Here is a 7,680-nt window from a genome sequence, read left to right as displayed (position 1 = left end):
GATGAAAGTTGTTCTAAGCACTTCTTGCTGTTATCATGCATTATAAATGTCCAGAGTTTTGAGTTTTTTTTCGGGTGCAGACAAAAGCTCAAGCCTTTGGATGAATAAACTTGATGGAATGGGAAAAAATGTTAAGTAATCTGAAGCAATTAAGGTTTAAATATTTAATAAATGTTGGTCAACTTTGTTGGATGAAAATTTGGTTCCTTTATTGTTGTCATTAACATTTTCAAGTTTCAACTTTGATTCCAGGGAATGTTATCACGTTCAGTGCAGGATAATTTTATTACAATATTTGAGATTGATAAAAACAATTAAATGAATAAAACATTTGCAGTCATTTTATGGATAAAAAAAGTTAACCAGAAAAGGCAAAAAGTGGCAGCAAATTAGTTGTAATAAAATTATAACGCGAGATTGAAAAACATTGCTGGGAGTTTGTTTTAACATCTTGGAGTTTTTTTTATGATAACAATGATAATAATGAAGATAATGAGGATAATAAGTATTATAATGGTAAAGATTTTTATTTATTTATGTTTTTTACTTGTTCTTCTTGTTGACTTATTTCATTGTACATTTCATTGTCAATCGTTTTTAATCAATTAAATTAACTGATCAAGAAGATGGGAATCAGAAGAGGAAACAAAATGATGATATTAAATGAAATAATATATTGAAAGTTTTTTTTCTTTCTTGTCATTGAATTGCTTCAAACGTGACCAATACTGTAAGAGATGATGAGGATGAGGAGGAGGATGGGGAAGATGAATCAAGATGATAAGGTGAACATGTAAAGCCTGGAGTGAATTTTAAGACTGTTAGAGAGCATTAAAGGACCTTTGGTTACTGCAAGGGATGCTGATGATGAGCTGATGGCTGCCAAGTAAAATCGATAAAAACTTGTCTTCTTCTTCCTCATCTTTTTTCATCATCCTTTTCATCTTATTCTTTCTCATGCTCTATTTGTTTGCTTATTCAGATTGATTTTATTTCTCAGTTAAAGATACTGCTTGTTATCCGGAAAACCGCAAAATCCTTGAAACTGAAAACACCATTTTCATCATTGTCTTTGGATGCTGAGAGAAGAAAAAATTTGCAACAATTTTCTTCAAATGGATTCCTTTTCATGAATCTTGATTAATCTTCAACCTTATTGCTACCATTCTTGCAATTAAATTTTCATTCTCTATTCTTTTCTTTCTTGCACTTTTCATCTTCATTTTTCATCATCTTCATCCTCTCTTGTAAAAAGGTAACTTTCTTTTGTCTTTTATTCATTTTTTGAGAGGTAAAAACAGAGAGTCTGAGAAAATTTCATCTTCATCTTTTTACTTTTCAGTTAAAATCTAAATGCTTTTTTTAATACTTTCAATTGTTACTTGAACATTCTCAATGTTCATCATTTTCATCCTCTTCTTCTTCTTCATCTTCCTCATCATCAGCTACTTTTTACGTTTCTTTGTGATTCCCCTTTCATTGTTAAACACGCTCTCTGGGATGATGAGGATGAGAATGAGGATGAGGAAGAGAGGGATAAAAATGAGAGGAGGAATGAAGTGGGTGAAGGAGGAGGAAGAGGAAAGGGAATGAGATTGTTGAATACAAAACCAGCTCAAGGGAAAATGCAAGTTAAATGAAGGAGTAATACAGAAGAAGTAGAGGAAGAAGATGATGAAGATGAGAAAGATGAAATGTATGAAGAACAGCGTTAGTATTTTCTCTTCTTTCTTTCTGTCTTCCTCTTTCTATACAGGCTTAAAGATGATGAGAATTGATGCCGGTTTTTGGTGAGAGTGAATTGAGAGTTGAAAATGATGATTATAATGATGATGATGAGACAGGGAGGAAGAGGGAGAAAGGATAGAAAGTGTTGGATGAAGATGAAAGTTTCCATCGATCGCATTTTGTGCAACAAAGAAGCATCATCAGAGTCGTCTCAATGTTATTTTATCACTCCCTTTCCCTATTAGATTTACACTGTTAATACTCTACTTCTTTATCATCCTCTCCATCATCCTTCTCATTCTCATCTCTCTGATCCTCCTTTTGGACTCTCATCTGATGCTTCTGTTCGGAATGCTCCAGATACTTTCAGTCTCTCAGACTGTAAGCTTCAAACAGTCAGCTCCAACTTTTTTTGCAACTTTCAATTCCCTTTCACTGTAAAAACATTTACCAATCTCAACCTTTCAACCCAAAGCAACTGAAAAATTGTCCAAATTTGGGTTCCAATCAAACTCCAACACACAAAATCCTTTGAAACATTCCTTTCATTTTATCCATTTACAACTTTACCTTATCAATCTCAAGTCACAAATTACAAATGAAATTGTAAACCTAAAAACCGAAACCTCAGAAAATTCAAATATGAAAAGAGTTTTTTTTGAGGAAAAAAGACTGAAAAATCTCTTTTTTCCTCAACACTTTTCGTTTCTTTTTGCAACTTGACCAAAAATCAACTTTACCATCATGTTGCCCTGAACCTGAACCATTTTCATCCAGATATCATCTCAACTCACCATGATTAACCAACATGATAATAATGTTAATCATCGCCATCTTCCATTTGTCTTTTCTTCTCAGTCAACATCAACATCACCATTGTGAGTATGCTTCTTGCCTCTTCATATATACATTTATATATTCACTTTGTTTTCCTCCTCTTTTCCCATCCTCTCTCCATCTTCATCATCTTCATCATCCTCATCACTTTGCTCCTATAAAAATCTTGCTCTCATCCACTTGCTCTTTACCATCCTCTTTCATTCCTCTTCTCCTTTCCATTTCCCTTTCTCCAAACGCAATCCCTGTCTCTCTGTGCTTCTACATTATCATCAATATTCTCCTCATCCTTATCTTCATCTTCATCCTTCCGCCATTTTCCTTTCTCGCCTCTTTATTTCTTCTTTTCCTTCGATTCAATTTGTTTCTTTTTTTTTCTCCTTCAACACATTCATTGACTCTACTTACCTTAACCAATCACAATTAACCCTTAACATTTTCAAGGCCAATTTGACCCGTAACAAAACAAATCAAATGCCAAAAAAACACTCCAAACTCGAAGTTTAAAAGCAAAATTGTTTCATCAAAATGTCACCAAAAACCGTCATTTTATCCATCTTTTTGTTAATCCAGTCAAAGTAAGACAATTTTTTTTCCTTTTCCTACTAAACATCCTTTACAATTAGACTTTGCTTTCCATTTGATCACAATTTATTTAATCATTTTGTCATTTGTTACAATCAATTTAACCTCAATGTTTGCGTTTGTCTGTCCATTGAAATTGTTAAACTTTCTTGTTCTTCTTCCTCCTCCTTTCATTCAATTTGCACCTAACAATCCATAAATGTCTTTCCTTTGTCATGCAATCTTGCCATTGAAATACTCATTTTAAATTTTATTCAATTATCATTTTCTTTTCTTCTTCTTCCCAAGGAATTCATTGCTTTGCTCTAATTCAGGGCCTTTCATCGTATATTGTTAACTGACTTAATTATAATCCATTGACGGATTATGTGTTCCTTCATCTCCTTATCATTTCCGCTGTCCAGACAGATTAATGTTAAAATGACCTGGACGGAGAACTGATAAGGGCAAGCAGGGACAGTTAAACAACAATTAAGCCATTCGTCGATACTTTATTGGGAAATTGCTTCTTCGCAAGCAAATGCGGTAACGCAAAGTAACATGGAGATGTTTCCAAAAGTCCTGGGAAGAGTTTTCTTTTCTTTGTGCATTTCTCAGATATCAAAGCTACACTATCCAAACTTAATATGTTGAATTTTCAGAAAAATTAAATCATTATATTACGAGATACAAGAAATAAACCAAAAAGTCCCATGATTTATCCACACAGGTTATGAAAACTTGTCAAAGTCGAAAAAGTGACACATTTCGATGCGGGAACCTTTCCTTATTTTTAAACAGTCCATCCTAAAGTTTTGATAATTTTCTTTCTCGTGGTGATATCTTTGATGAGATCAAGAAGCACGTGAAAGGTCTCTTTATTCATTCGGAATCTTTTTTTGAATTCAAAATTATCGAACAGTACAAAAAGGTCATTTTTGTTCTTCTTTGAGGATTTCTGCGCTGACGCAAACCAAAAGCGGATAGATATTCATCCGTTTTTGAGCGATTCAGAAATAAGTTAGTGGAAATAGCAATTTAGACATAAATTGTTTTGCTGATTATTCAGCAACCAGATTACTTAAAGAATTTATTTTTGTGAATTTTTGTTAATTGAATACTCATAATACACCACAAGTAGCTCCTTTTCCTATTCACATTCTAGCTCATAAAAAATCGAAGAAAATAATCTGTCAAACTTTCAATTTTTTAAATTTAACTTCATTTTCAATGTAATTTTTCGCTAACTCCTTGTTTAATTTTCTAACTTTTGCCTTTTTTGGCGTTTTTATGGTTCAGAAGTGATTGAATCTTTTTCGTAAAGGAGTATTTATAAAAACTCTGACTTTTGAGTTAAGAGTAGGGACTTTGGGGATTTTTAGGGGCATAAAAGCTGAGTCCAATACTGTTATTAAAAAATTTCTCTGATCGACAGTTTTCGAGAAAATCGAGGTCAAAGTCGTAACTTCGATCTCCCTTTGAACAGTTATGGAATAAGATTTATCGACCGCGATCTAAGACCGTAATAGTAAGAGAGATGAAACTTATTATTTGGTGATAAAAATTGCTGGTACATATCATGAATCGAACACTTTTTTCAATTTATCAATAGTTCTCTTGATTTTGGCCGTTGGCCTAAAAACTTTGAGCCTGAATATTTCGATAATGATCGCACTTACAATAATTGTTTTTTGACTGTTCAAAAGGAGATCGAAGTTACGACTTTGACCTCGATTTTCTCGAAAACTGTCGATCAGAGAAATTTTTTAATAACAGTATTGGACTCAGCTTTTATGCCCCAAAAAATCCCCAAAGTCCCTACTCATAACTCAAAAGTCAGAGTTTTTATAAATACTCCTTTCAAATTATTGTTTTTTTGCATAATTTAGTCTATGCTGGCGATCTTGATCAAGTTTAGAGTTAATTTCGGATAACTATCGTCTTTTTTGAGGCTGTTTTCAATAATCCGCTATTATTTGCCACTTTTGAATTTGTGGACTTTTTACCGAGTCCTTTGACTAAATTATATTAAAAGTTCCTTGTGTTTACAAACGATTTAGGATGATTTGTGCTGTTGGTCTAGACAGAATTTGATTTACAGTTTGGTCAAATAAATGATTTATAATGGCAAACTGCCCGCTATAAAAATTTCCAAAATATTTTATATTTTGCGAGTTCAATTAATAAAAGTCTGATTAAAATACTTGATCGATTGACTTCAAATGTCATGAGTAGGTTGAGTTAAGTTGCCAGTTTGATATCTAAAAAAATGGTAACTCTAACAAGTGTAAGTCTATCCATTCTGTCGCAAATTAATTTTGAAATCATGTCTAAATTTTTAACTTTAACAGTTATTTCCACTACCTTATTCACCTTTAACGGGCATGAAACTGTAACGAAAGTTACAGAGACAATAAAGATAATGCACAATACAAAATGCAGAAAACTGGTTCAGCGCAATCGAAACCACTGTATATCAATCAGTGGGTGATGACGATGACTTGAATGGACAATTATCAGTCATCATTTCAGCCAACCAAGAGGCATAATCAACATTCATGGGTGAACTTTGAAAATCTAAAAGGTCATTAAACAATGAATCAATAGTTCCATTGATATCTTGTTGAAGCTGTTGTTGCGACTTTGACTGTTATTTCAACTCAAATAACCAGTTCGTCCACAAAATTTTGAATAAGTAAATGATTAATAAGTGTTTTTTTTGAAAATAATGAAGATGCCGTCTAAGCCAGCTAAATCTTAGCGTAATAAATTTAATTGAGTATGCTGAATAATGTATTATAGTTTCAGCTTTGAAAAAATAACCAAACAGATTGAAAATTGCAGAAAACTGGATTGAGTATCATTTCAAAAAAAATCTTTATCTACCGTTTATCTTCCATTTGGTCAATCTGCTTTGCTACCAAATCTTGACCTGATTATCACGCAAATTCAATTCAGAATAAATCAGTAATTGAAAAGAAATTATATCATAGTTTTCAAAATTTTCACCTATTATTAGACACCCAGTACAAGGTTACAATCTATAACCGAGAGACTTTTTTCGAAATAACCGCCGAATAGAAGCTTATGTGTATCACATGGAAATTTTAAACTTTCTGAATTTCTCCGAAGTACTCTAGTACTATTCTTTTATTTGGAGATCGGCAAAACAATTATACATCTTTTCAATAAATTAATAATCACGCAAATGTTTACAGAAAATCTGATAGTTTGAGAGTTAGAGAAATGGCGGTCTTTTAAAGATGAAAAATGTGAATATCATTAATAAATCCAGGACAAATGATCTCAATCGATTAGCAGAGTGTAGCTCATGTTAAATTCAATTCTTGATATCAATGAGAGATAAATATTTTTCTTAATCAATTAGATTTGATTCAAATTATTTATCTTACCTTTACCCATTTTAAATTTCCCTCCCTAATAAAGAAAAAAACAGCCGGCTATAGTAACCAAGTCTTATTTCATTATTTTCCCACCTAACTCGTCGTAAACAATGTACAGTTTTAAATCAACAGCTCAGAATTTTATCCTTTAAATTGTTTACCTCTGGTAGTTGATTATCCTGTTGAACATCTTTTTACTCTTTGTTTACAGTCTTTTTTTGGGACCCTGATGGAAGTAGAAGGTAAGTAAAGGTTAAATGTTTTTCATGGTTATTAATTTTTTCATTCCATTTCAATTTTCATCATTCACAGAATGTTCATCGTCTAAAGAAACTCAGACAAGCGCGGGTCCATTCGAAAGTTATTTTTCCACCATTTTTGACAACCAAAGTCAAAACTATTCTGGTTTAACCTTGTGTTCGATTTGCTTGGAGCCCTGGGTTCAGGATACGGATCATCGAATAGTCAGTTTAAAATGTGGTCATCTTTTCGGTGGAGAGCTGCATCAACAAATGGTTTGGCAGCACAAAACATGATGAGGTTCAATAGCTAGACCTGAACTCTCTTCCTTGTCAATCATGTATCAAACTGAACAAACCTCGCTTTGAAGAAACTTTGGCATATGCAGCTGTGAATTAGCTTCTTTCTTAATGATGGGTGCATCAAACAACTCAACTGGCTCTACTTTATCCCAATTATTGTATTTACCGGGAAAATCGACTGACATAACATGACCACAAACAGAAGTAAATTTAAAGAATGCATCATTATAGCCAAGAAATGGTCCATGATATTCGTGAATCGAGCAAGCTCCATTACCACCTTTACGTGTCTTATAACGACCATTAGATAAAATTTTTGCCAATGATTCAGCCAAAGATGGTTTCTCTGCTACCATTAATACGATCACCTAGGAAAAGATAGAAAATGAAGAAAATAAAATCAATAGATTTTAAATAAAGATATGCACAGCATTTATCAACGATATACACCATTGAAATTTACTGTTTGATTATTGAATTGTTATATTGACTGACAAATGCAACAAAAAAGATTTTTCAAATCTAGGATTGTCAAATGATACTCACCATTTTTTAGGGAAATAGTTTTTTCTGTTTTTTTAAATAATTCACGATATAAATTAGAT

General features: G+C 32.6%; 1 long non-coding RNA gene across 1 annotated transcript; it reads left to right on the top strand.

Moving 5' to 3' along the window:
- Positions 1-3,794: 3,794 nt before the first annotated feature.
- On the top strand, positions 3,795-7,628 carry LOC107363688 (uncharacterized). Its single transcript, XR_003082562.2, has 2 exons — positions 3,795-6,775; positions 6,846-7,628. It is a non-coding gene; the product is annotated as an uncharacterized LOC107363688 (long non-coding RNA).
- Positions 7,629-7,680: the final 52 nt, after the last annotated feature.

Source organism: Tetranychus urticae, chromosome 2 (genome assembly GCF_039701765.1).
Source record: "Tetranychus urticae isolate SD_2017Ah chromosome 2, NJAU_TeUrti_SD_1.0, whole genome shotgun sequence".
Classification (NCBI taxonomy): domain Eukaryota; kingdom Metazoa; phylum Arthropoda; class Arachnida; order Trombidiformes; family Tetranychidae; genus Tetranychus; species Tetranychus urticae.
Note: the sequence above shows the minus strand (reverse complement) of the source record. Positions and strands in the feature narration are given on the sequence as shown.